This window comes from Terrapene carolina, unplaced genomic scaffold (assembly GCF_002925995.2).
Source record: "Terrapene carolina triunguis isolate 2854851 unplaced genomic scaffold, T_m_triunguis-2.0 Scaffold33715, whole genome shotgun sequence".
NCBI lineage: Eukaryota > Metazoa > Chordata > Testudines > Emydidae > Terrapene > Terrapene triunguis.
Window position 1 is genome coordinate 2217424 of NW_020698066.1, and position 12757 is coordinate 2230180.

Here is a 12757-nt window from a genome sequence, read left to right on the forward strand (position 1 = left end):
TGCCAGAGCAGACGCCTGGGTCTTGGCAAGCCAATTCTGCAGTTACTGAACCATTCAAATTCATTCACTAGCAGGCAATGTTGTACAATGCTTGCAAATTGGAGCTCAACAAATCCATGTCTTGAGATTACATAACTATTGAAGGTGGCACCATCCTCCCCCCCCGCTTTTCATCTTTATGCAGTTGACCAAGCAGTCCTCAGCAGCGAAATGTGTCTAAGCCTTCTGTTGCAACACATTTTTCTTTGAACTAGATCTTGCTCCATGCAAGAGCTCTGCTCAGTATAACTGAGGGTGGCAGGGAGAAAGAGGGGCTCCCCGATCACATGCCCCAATCCCTAGGTCTGTTGTCAGCTGGTTTGGCTTCCAGGGTAACTTAGAGCAGCCTCAGGGCCCACAGCGCCATTATGCCAGACAGGAATTACTCTACTGCAGTGTGCTCTGGCCACATGTGCTCAAACATGCTGCTTATGCCACCATATCCAGAAGAGACTCTATAGATCCAGCTATACCTGCTGGATACTCACCCAAACTGGGGGACTCCTCAGCGGCCCTTTTGGAGCAGTAGTATGGCCACATTACTCAAACAGCAAAGTGCAAAGAGGTCACAGTAAGGGCTATAGGTTGTGCTTCCAAAGCACACCGTGCGCAGGCAAAACCTAGACTTTGTCCTTCAAATGCTTTCTGACGTATGATTGTTCCAAAGACATGGCCCTTTAAAAGAGAATCTTTCCAGGACATTTTATTGTCCATCTCGGGCTTTTCTGTAGCACCCATCAATCTTCATCGTGCTCGTTCTGGTGGAATTGCTCCATCGAAGAAGAGGGCCTTGCAGCCTGAAAGCAGCCAGGTTCTGGACTGGTCTCTCTCTTCTGGAAGCTTGTTCCACAACCCTTTGACTGAGAATAATCTATCTTCGACTCTCATGCATGTCGTGCAGGGCTTTGTAAGCTTTCAGAGAGGAACTTCGGCTGGCTAGGCAAGTTGTGGATGAGGAAGTGGTAATTGATGTAGCTAGGAATTGATGGCTAAGAAGATCAGGACCAAAGCTGACTGACAGTGAAACTGAGCTGAGAGTCTGTGGAGGGAGCATAGCAGAGAGGTGAAGTGCATGACAAGGCAGAAAGCTGCATTCTGCGGCAAGCTGGAGATTCACTGTTGCACCCACATTTCAGTCCCAGAATCCCACAACCACAGTAATAAAGTACAGAGGTGATGAATGCACAGACCATTGGGTCAAATTCTCATTTACACTAGGATCCCTTTACACTTCATTATAAAGGGGCCTTATAATGAGTGTCATGGGACACTTGCTTTCAAGTCCATTTGCAGTGCCTGGGTGGTGTAAAAGAGGCTCTTTTTGTAAATGTGAATGAGGCTAATTATGTCCAGAACCTGATCTGGGGTGTAGGGCTCCCTAGCAAGCTGTAGATGGGAGGGGAGAATCCTAGCTAGTTCTTCAAAGATTTCTTCCTTCCACCCAGTGTCACCTTACTTGTGCATTGTCCTGATCAGCTCCCGGCAGAATTCCAATCACAGGCGTGCCTGACAGAGTGGCCAGAGCAGGGGATCTCAAACTGGAGATCAGTACCCCTCAGTGGGTTGTGAGGTTATTACATGGGGAGGTCTCAAGCTGTCAGCCTCCACCCCAAACCCCGCTTTGCCTCCAGCATTTATAATGGTGTTAAATACATATATAAAAAAAGTGTTTTTAATTTATAAGGGGAGTCACACTCAGAGGCTTGCTATGTGAAAGGGGTCACCGGTACAGAAGTTTGAGAACCCCTGGGCTAGAGTAACACCTGACGTGGGGTGGTAGCTTCTGGGACATATCATGGAATTATACCAGCCAAATTACTACAGTGCAGACACAACTACGATATGCACCTTCCCCTCCTGTGGGGAGTGGGGAAAGGCGAAGCAGTCAGAGTACTGAGATGCAGAGTGAATTATACAATTACGGTTTGAGAGCTAGAGTAAGGTGAGGCAGACAGTGCTTCCCGCATGGTTCACTGCTTTATTAAAGTCACACTGCTGACCATCATACACGATACCTCCAGCCATGCTAGACACAGTCAGGAACAGAAACCAGGTATGTATGTAATCAAGATACCATAGACAGTACTGCAAGAGCATACAGTCATACAAAAACTCTGAGATCCTTACTCAGCCTGTTTTCTTCCTTATAACATGTAGCCAAGACGACAGTATACTTACTTGTAAATACATACCACAGCAATAAATGTATTGATTAGATGCAAATAAACAAACCCAGAATTTCACTAGTGGATTATTTGGCAATCTCATATGCTGTCAAATGAGTACTGAAATTAAAAGAAAACAGGCAGAGTTGGTTTACTGGCCCACAAAAATACAAGAGCTATAAATAGTGCACACTGCTGTATGTGTGCAATACTCATAAGTCAGGACACTGCAGCAAATTTCATAACTAACTGGTGAATATTCAAGGAAGGGACCCAACTTTACATAGACCTCCCTAGAGGTCTACAGAATGAGTTGAATTAATAGACCCTGGGCTTGCGGGTTGTACTGAGAAGGAAGGCACGGTTGACATTTACATGATCAAACAAACAGTGATGAATGGATGTGGCTCAAATTGTGGTAGAAAATGTATGAGGCAACTTGGGACACATAAAAGGCAAAATGATGTGTCAAATCGCAGTCAAGTGTGAGCAATAAAGTCTGGCAGATCATTACTCAAGAAGGGAAGACAAGAGGAGTGTGGAATCTTGATTCTGTCCCAAGGAGGAGGAGGAACAACATGTGACTCAATCACATTGCATATGAATAAAGCAGAATTTCATAATCACTGTATATTACTGCAGTGTAGAACCAGATTCATACAAGCCATTGAGTGCTGGGAGTGGATGAATGAGAGTAATAAAATTCATTAATGTATGTAAAGGCTAAATTCATTTAGGTCTGTAAAGTGCTTTGAGAATCTCAGATGTAAGGCATCATAGAAGCAGAAAGTATTACTATCAGCAGTGGCATGTTGCAGTAATTAGCAGTCTATAAAATACCATAGATTAGATTAAATCCACAGCCGCACATCTATAGGCAAATGCTCACACCATTGCAGTGATGCAACTCTGTGACGGGATCAGATTAAAGTCAGGGAAAATGCCAGACTTTAAAGGAAAGAAGAGGATGTTCAGCACTGCGAGCAGTTACTAAAGGAATCTAGCCTTGCCACCGGCCCACTTGATGACAGAAAAAGTCTCTTTTGATGCTATTAATTCATTTACATATTTAATGTAATTAACACTGGGCACCAACATGGCTGGTGTTCCTTGAAGAACAGTGAAAAATCCATTACTCTTCTCTTCTTGAAATGATTGAGGTGTAAAGAAAGTTAGAAGGAAAATCTGTGCTGGGTTGCTTCATTTCTCTTTTGTCTGTCCTGCTGGCTGAAGGAACAGAAAGTCATTAATCACCTCTCAAAACAGCAGATTGAAATTGCCTTGGGGTTAGCAGGGATTAAAAAGGATCATCAAAGCATGGTGATTAATTGAAAGGGGTAAAGCAGTGTCAGGAGCCTGATTCAACACTAAGTAGCAGGTGACAGGTAACAGATCTTGGCTAATATTAAGAAAAATTGAGGGGGAAATTGCAGTGGACTAGAAGAAGAGAAGTAGCAAACGAGTTACAAGATAAAATGAAAGAACAGATGAGGAGAAGAGGAGGGTTTATATTAATAATCCCATCTTCTTTATTGTCTTAAAACATTTAGTCAGAAACCTCTGGCCATGTATTCCTTCCTCATCACATTATTTATATCAATATTAAGCAAACAGAGGTGTAATAAACAAGCACCTATCATCCACAAGGTTTCTTGAGAAGAATGCTGGCGACAGCTACCAGACCTGTCAGTCATGACTCTATGCAGGTATGTGAAGAGGCGTCTCTACCCCAGCTAGACTTTGGAAAAGCCTACATACTTTTTGAGGCTGTTTATTTGCAGCCTCCAACTCTGCCAGGCTCAAAGATGCATTAGCTGACACTAAACTCTGTTGCTTTTATGCACCCCGTCTCATCTCCTCTCACCAAACTAAAATATACCAGTTTGTTTAATCTCTCCTCATATGGCAGTTTCCTTTCCCACCTCCTTATATGGAAACCTAGTCTTCCCATCATGCTCTTAAGCACTGTCATTCATTCTGGCTGGACCTTTTCTATGTTGATTCCATCCTTTTGAAGAACAGGCAACCAAAATGCAATGCAGAATTTGAGCTGAGGGTGTACCACTGATGTATATATTAGCATGATAAAGAATAACATGGGCAATGCTATCCCATTCTTTAACGTGTTTTTAAAAGCACTGTGCATGGGCACTTAATATTGGTCTTGTGGTTAAGGGATCAGACTGGGAGTTAGGCATTCTGGGGCACTATTCTTCAACCACAGAATATAAGGAACTCACTGGGAATTCCTCTTAACCATCACTTGGGAGAATTAGTCTGGAAAGTTCCATTCCTGGCCCTGCTACAGACTTTCTCTTATCTTGGGCAAGCAATTTTCTTTCTGCTTCAGATTTTTCATCTATAAAATGGGTCTAGCAATTCTAGAGCTGTCTGGGAAAGAAGCTTTTTTACCCACATGAAAAATTTCAACAAAAATGGCTTTTTCATTTAATTTTTTCTTCAAATGTTGTGTTTATAATCAAAATGTGAAAAAAATTGTTTGCGAGCTTTAAACTGAAAATATTCACCTTTCAAGTTTTCAGTTAAAGCCTGAACATTTTCAACAACAATGAAAGCCTTCCATGAAGTTTTCTATTTCATTGAAAAGCTATATTCCAATTTTTTTTAAAAAATGGTTCCTGGGAAGTTTTGAACCAGCTCTAAACAGTGTTTTCCCAATACACCTCAAAGAAATGCTCAAGATTGGCGGGTAGTGATCGATCTATCGGGGTCGATCCCCGATCGCTCTGCCGTCGACTCCGGAACTCCACCACAGCAAGAGGCGGAAGCGGAGTCGACAGGGGAGTGGCGGCCATCGGTCCCACGCCGCGAGGATGCGAAGTAAGTGATTCTAAGTCAACCTAAGATACGTCGACTTCAGCTACGCTATTCTTGTAGCTGAAGTTGCATATCTTAGATCGATCCACCCCTTCCCCCACAGTGTAGACCAGGCCAAAGTGAGGAAATGGAAAATTAAGCCACCTAACATCTCCATTCCCATCGATCGCCAGTCCTTAGCATTACCATGACTGCCATACGCCACATACTATAGCCTTAACTTCCCTTCCATCCAATAAGCCTTTCTCCATGCACACTTTAAACAAACGACTTCCTCCCAATACTTTCCATCGACTTCTTTGGATCAGGCCCCAAGCACTCAGTAGTATTACAAAAGGAGCAGCAGACACTGCTATACATCGCATAACAGCATCTGTTCCCACCATCCCCTTTCAGTCAGGCAGAAATTTCTGAAACTGTCCCCAAACAAATGAAAAAGCCAACTCACTCAGGCAGGAGGAGAAAAAGAAAACTTTACAAATAAAAGGAACTGTGAAACTTTCCTTTGGAATAGCTCTCCAACAATGGAACACTGAGATTTGGCTCTAAAATAGCCCTAATTCAGAGCCCTTTGAGTTTTGATTTGGCCAAAATATGATCCTTGCACAGTATATTTTATATGAGCTGTCTTTAGTTTTTGCTAAGCTCAAAAACTTCATAGCAAAGGAAGTGCACATACATGCACAAAGGTTACCGATGACACATACAGGACACAACAAGGGCTCCACAGGACCTCTGTAGAGTAGGAATAAGGTAATATTGTTTTCTTTCTAAATGAGCAGTTTACCCACAGACCCAGTGGGTGCAAGATGCAGTTTACTTTCACTAGGCCTTTGCAAGCACTCTCTCTCCCACTGTATTTCTGGATTAGAACCCCAGCCTCTTCGCCTATTGTGTCTTTTGTTCCTTGCAGAAGGAAAATCATGTGACGAACTCACACAGTAAGGTTCCAAATAAATAACCACATTTACTAAATATATACAAACATGAAAGGCCTACCCACTGCTATGGCTGTTTTCTGGCAGTGTCTAACACACAGAATGCAGTGAGCACCATAAAAAGGCTCACACACTATTTAAAGGGATACCACTCTCTATCTATACACTACCAGGCTAGGGTTAGGGAGTATTGCAGTGCACTTCGGGCTAGACTGTGTCTTGTCTTACTCGGCAGAGGCCTCTTTATGCCCTTGTTGAGCCTACCTGGACCCAGGTCTAGTGCAAAGCCGAGCTTCTGCTCTGTTGATACTTCCCACACTGTGAGAGTGGGTAGAATCTTGGCTCTACCACCCACGGGGCTGTTCAGAGCAGCTGAGCAAGAAGGGTGGGGGACCTCAGTAATTAATTGCTGGTACAGCCTAGCAGTAAATCATTAGCACCTGGAAGCACAGGAGAAGAAGGAGCAGAATTGTGCCTCAGAAAGATGTGTCCTCAAGTCACAGTGCCTCCCAGGTCTATTCTTATATATTTGTTGACTATGGGCTGGGGGGAAAGAATCTATAGGGACTAAATCTGCTGCTTCTCCATGCACAAAACTTCCATTCACTTCAATTGGCGTTCAGCACAATGAGCAGCTGCAGAACTGGGCCTATTAGAATCTGCAATTTGCAATACATTTTCAGATCAGCAGGTCTGACTTTAGCCATGAGACTTGCAGATAAATTAACCCCCCCCCCCCCCCCACAAAGCACTTTTACACAGTCTAAAGCGTATGCTTTCAAAGCTGGAGATATAAAATACCATTCACCTCCCTGACCCGACAAGTGATCCCCACACAATGTGTGTGACGCTTTCAGATATGGCTTTTCTTTTTTCAATTTCTGTTAAATAAAGGCCATTTTAATACATCTTTTTGCATTCTAATCAAAGTTCAATATTTGGCGCAATAATTTTTTTGCATAATTATACTGCTTAGCCGTTATCTGGAGCACACATAGCTGGGTTGAGGTGAAGCATCAATCATGAGGAAATTGGAGGAGTTCATAATAAACTCAGACTCATATAGAATATCAGGGCTGGAAGGGACCTCAGGAGATCATCTAGTCCAACCTGCTGCTCAAAGCAGGACCAATCCCCAGACAGATTTTTGCCCCAGATCCCTAAATGGCCCCCTGAAGAATTGAACTCACAACCCTGGGTTTAGCAGGCCAATACTCAAACCACTGAGCTATCCCGCCTCCATATTTGCAATACAAAATTAAATAACACGATTTCCACATGATTTGGTACAGTCCAAGCCCTAAAGCATCCACAGTTGCTTAGCAATTAGTGATTAGTTCAGACACTGGCTGTCATTTAGTAGACATTAAACTAATTATAATCCTGCTGGCCTCAAGGAAAAATTATTCTGTTGTAATTCAAAATACCCAACCTGTTGTGGCGACATACGTTCGAAGTATGTCTCTGAAGATGGCTACCACATTCAGATAAGGAATGCTCTGCTGCAACAGGGCAGAATCAACTTTCAGAAAATGTCGTCTTCTTCAGATATGCCAGCGTACAATATTGCATTCATGTGTGATATTATTGTGCAGCATATGGGATATGACGCATGATACATCGCACACATTATTAGCTAAAGACATTTGAACTTCAGGAGACTAAGATTAAAGGGAAAGAAGTCACAGTTTTCAGAAATAATTAATATGGTAGACAGAGAGATCTCTCCAGATTCAGTTAGTGCAGTAGGTTCCCCGGCCCATTTTGTTTCTGGGTTGTCAAGAAGTGAAGCATTCGGGCTTGCTACCACAATCCACAGATCTGTAGGCATCCAGTGGTGAGTCACCCGTGGGGTTCAAACCATTTGGCACATTGTTTTTTAATACTCTCACAAATTGGTATAATAAGAACAAAAGAGGCAATATCTGCCAAACAGTACCTCAGCCAGTGCCACTTCCATATGAAGCTACTAAGGATGACCATGAAACAGCAGGGACTAAAATATCAGCAATACACAAAATGTCACCCAGCCCTACAGCATCTGTACAGCAGTTGGACAATGAGCAACTAGCTGTAGCTAGCTCCTGGAAAGACTGAGCTGATGCTGGAGGGGAGGGAGAAGTACTTTGCCACCTCTGTAACATCACTTCACTGAAGGCATCTGCACTCAGATCACTGAGAGAGTTTGCAGCTCTGGTGTCCACCTGGACTCCTTATTATTTCCTCATATACAGAGATAGCCATGGACTGTAAGTGTCCTTTTCCATCTATGACCTGTAAGAAGCAGCCACTCTTGTCAGAGTCAAATCTAGACACAGGATCCACATGTAAAGGGGCCGCTGGTCCCTTATTGAAACTTGGGGGGAGGGTTGGCCCACTCCCAATACCAGGAGAAAGGGGAAGGGACGAAGGGGAGTCAGGATCCAGGGATTGACAGGTCCCGGGGCCAACAAGGAGAGGCCAGTGCTCCAAATCAGGCAGATTGACAGGGCAGACAGGCCAACAGGGGAGTCAAGCACCCAGGGCTGGTCCTTCACGTGAGCTAGGGCTACCAGAGCCGAGAGTGCAGCAGCCCGAGCAGCATTCCACAGCCAAGGAACCAGAGCAGCAGCTAGAGCCAGAGAAGCAATGGGGGGGGGGGGGGGGGGGGGGGAAGTCTCCCATTCTCACAGCAGGGTTGTGTCCGCTGCTCTAGGGAGAGAGAAAGAGATGGGCCCCTTTCCCAAAGACTGTCGAGAGGGCATTAAGTGCCAGCCCCAGAGGGGGATGTAGGGTGACCAGACAGCAAATGTGAAAAACTGGGATGGGAGTGGGGGGTAATAGGAGCCTATATAAGAAAAAGACCCAAAAATCAGGACTGTCCCTATAAAATCGGGACATCTGGTCACCCTAGGGGGATGTCACCAGTCGAGAGAGCCAGAGAAGGACCTGGCCTAAGAGGAGGGCCAGAACCGAAGGTGGAGAATGGATTCTGTCACATAGAGCCCAGACCTATCCTGGGGCAGTGTCATGCCAGCAGCCTCACAGCAGCACATCCAGGTCCTGGAAGAAGAGACCAGATTTGTAAATTTGTTGTAACTGTAAAAGTTTATTACACTGTGGAGACAGCTGCATTGAACCTCCCCCAAGCCATTTCCTCCCAGTGCTTACGCTGTGAAGTGTTCTTTGATCTGCAAAGAAACGGGTTTTGGTGTAAATAAACTGTATATGTGTTTAAGTGAATTGCAGTGATCACAGGTTAAAAGGGGAATGAGTAAGTTAGGCATATCCTGCAGTAGGGGCACCCTCGTCTCTGCCCAGCGTTGCCCATGGAAAGATTGTAGTAAACAGCCAGGAACCCCTGGGCTCAGTCCTCCCTGTGTGATGCGAGTCCTGTTCACATAAGGCTGGGCGGGAAAGTCAAGGTGGGCAGGTACCAGGGTGAAGTGAATCAGGGTGGGGACTCAGATCCTTTTATCACTTAGTTCAGCCAGGGTACTGTGTACATATAGAAATTCTCCTACTATGGTGGGACAAATCTCCCTGCTTACACACACATTCATGACCGTCAGCCTTGCTTTCTGAAATTCTCTGTCCTTAAATATGAAATCGCCAGTCCTATGAAAGCTACAGTTGGTTCACGACTCAGTAGCCTGTCTGCTCTGTTAATACAGACCACTGAGAACACATCAGTCCAGTGCTCCATTCTCTTCACTAGTCCCCTGTTGAATACTGGGTTAAATTCAAGACTTCATGCCTGATTTTCAAAGCCCACCATCGGACTTACCTAAATTACCTGAGGGACTGCCACACCTTCAAGGATCATGACATCCAATGAAGACCTCGGTCCTATTCCTGCCTTTGTCACTGACTCACTTTGAGTCATTCACTTAAACCATGCCTCAGTTTTCTCATCTCTAATACGGGAACAATAATGCCACCTTTGTAAAGTGCTCTATAAGAGATAAAGTGCTGCATAAGAGCTGTATTTCCATACTTTTAGATTTAGGATTTTTTAACTTATTTTAGTTACTGACCAATTCTGATTTTCAAACATAACTTATAGCCTTAACTTTGAATTTCGCTTCTTTCAAGTGTTTTCTCTTACAATGATGTATAATGTTAAATGTTGCTTACAGTTAATAGATCTCTATTTATAAAGTTAGCTCTGCTTTAAGTGTGTGTTAATTCTATTATTTTATACACATGCATACATATATATCAGTGTATGTATGTGAATAATTGAAGATTTTTAAAATAGATTTTAAATAGATTCAATAGTATACAGCAAAGGTTGATATTAAAAAGTAGTGGATGGTCTGAATTTAAATTCATAGAAGAAAAGAGCTTGATAATGGACCTTCAGAACACAGAAATTGCACCGATATCCTTTCAGAAGAACAAGGTTTGCTAATCTGGTCTTACTTCTCTTTTTATCAAGTACAGCGTTACTCTTTTTACACCAAAATAGCCATCAGTGAACAAACAAGCCTTCCGATACACACAATAATGCAACCAAAAAATGGATTAAAATATACTGCTTTCCATTCATGTGTTTTCTCAGCTATGTGGGGGACATGCAGAGAAGCACTTCTGTTCTGCCATGGCAGAGCTTTTTGTTTTCCCAAGGTCAAAGCTAAGTTATTGAATTGCATCTCAAAAAAGACCTGAAGAATTTGTGTGCTTATGAAAGGCACTTTTTTGTATTGGCCCACCTCCGCCTCCTCCCACTTGGTACATATCTTTCATTAAAGGAGAACCACAGCAAAGCTGAGCATAAAGGCCACTGCTTTATTTATACAGACTTAAACAGAACCCAGGCATTGATCACCAACATCACCAATGAAACAGATGGGAACATAACAATACTGGCAGTAGGTTATTATTTGCCCAGGATATAGTGCAAAATCTCAAATAAATATATATACACAAAGGACTCAAACAAATATGATTCCACATTTTATGAATTATTTCCCCAATCTTGCAATTAGCTGCACATGAACAGAGTCCCAATGAAATCAGTGGAGCTCTGTATGGGCAGAGGGGTCCTCCTACACAGAGCTTACTACAGGATCAGGGCCTTGCTATATAGGCCGTGATCCAGCTCTGATTAAAATCAATTGAAAGATTCCCATTGTGAGTAGAATCAGGCCTATAATACATGGAGTCAATAAAGCAGAGTCCAAAAAAAGGAATTAAGGAAAGGGCAAAGCAACATGAATTAGGAAGAAAGAAAGAATGGGGTGGAAGAGAGATTGAACTGAATGGAAGAGAATCTGACAACATCTGGAGACTTATGGGAGAAATTCCTGGACAGAAACCATTTCAAATTAGGGGAGATTTTAAAATTTAGTGCCTATAACTAAATAATGCAAAAGAAAGAGTACTATATCACAGGGACACCGACATTTCTACTAGCACCTTTCTTGACTTCAATCTATAGCATTAGTAAGATTTGGCCCATGGCCTTCCCATCTGCTCCTAGCCCACAACTTTCCACAGGGAAATGACCAAATAATCACAAACATTTCCAATCCTACTCCAATAGATACTTTACTGATAGGATGAGGATGAAGATATTGTAGTAAAGTAGTCATCCAGGGCTTAACTGGGTGACTTGGAGTATTATGGGTTGGAGCCATTCTCCACCCCTCCCTAACTCACTGTTTAGTTAGTGTGGGGTTCACCCACTCTGTTATGTAGCTGAATAAAACACCATGTTCCCAGCCTGCTGTACAGTAAAAAGAGTGTGTTCTTTACAAATGATGCATGGCCTGTGAGTGGTGGAAGGGAGTTGAATTTGAGAAGTGGGGGGCAAGTGAGATGGAGAATGATGGGCATGAAGGGCCTAATCCAAAGATCATTGGGCTCTGGAGCAGGTCTTAACTGCTTGTTTCCTTGCTTTTTACAATTTGTGTTGGCGAAAGCTGCATTCTAGGAGCATTATGTCAAAGTCAACAAAGATTTTTAGGAGTTTTACACACACACACACACACACACACACTCATTTTCTTTCTTCAAAAAGTTATTCAAAGCCCTTCTCCATGTCAATTACTCAAATAAAAGATCCAAAATGACAAAGGCTACAGGGCATCCTTCTGAGTACCCTTCAGATATGAAAGTTAAACCATTACTGAAAATCATTGCCATTAACTTGAAAAATAAAAATCATTGAAAATATTTGGGAAACCTCTCATTACAAGTACCTATGTACTAACGTTACTGAGCATACAGAGAAACAAAAGGGAACAATTGTGCTATCCAGGAACAAGGGGCGGAAATGATTCCTAGCTATAGAAGTGGCATTTATTTTTTTGAAAAAACTTTGCCTGAGTGTTTGCAGCATTAGTTACAGTTTTCAATTGTCTAAACAAAGTTAATCCTAACCTTGAAACCCATTATTAGTCAGCCAGTGTATGGGGGCCAGATTCTGATCTCATAGTGATGTAAATCATGAGTCACTCCACTAAAATCAGTGGAATTACCCTTAGACACTAGTTCATCCTGTGCCGCTGACACATCAGGCAGTCCAGTTCCCCCACTGATTATGGTCACTCGCTAGTTGTGCTACTTCTTCCCACATGATGCAGCACATTCAATATCCTGTGCCACTGGCTGCTGGCAGGTCTTCTTTGGCCTTCCTTTCTTTTTCTTTCCTCCCTCATGTACCCAATTTGATGTTTGCTTAGCATGTCTCCCATCTTCCATACAGGTTACATGTCCCAACCACCTGAGCCTTCTTTCTTTTATGATATTTTCTAACACGTGCTGTTCTGTCAGCTCCCTTCCTCTTGCATT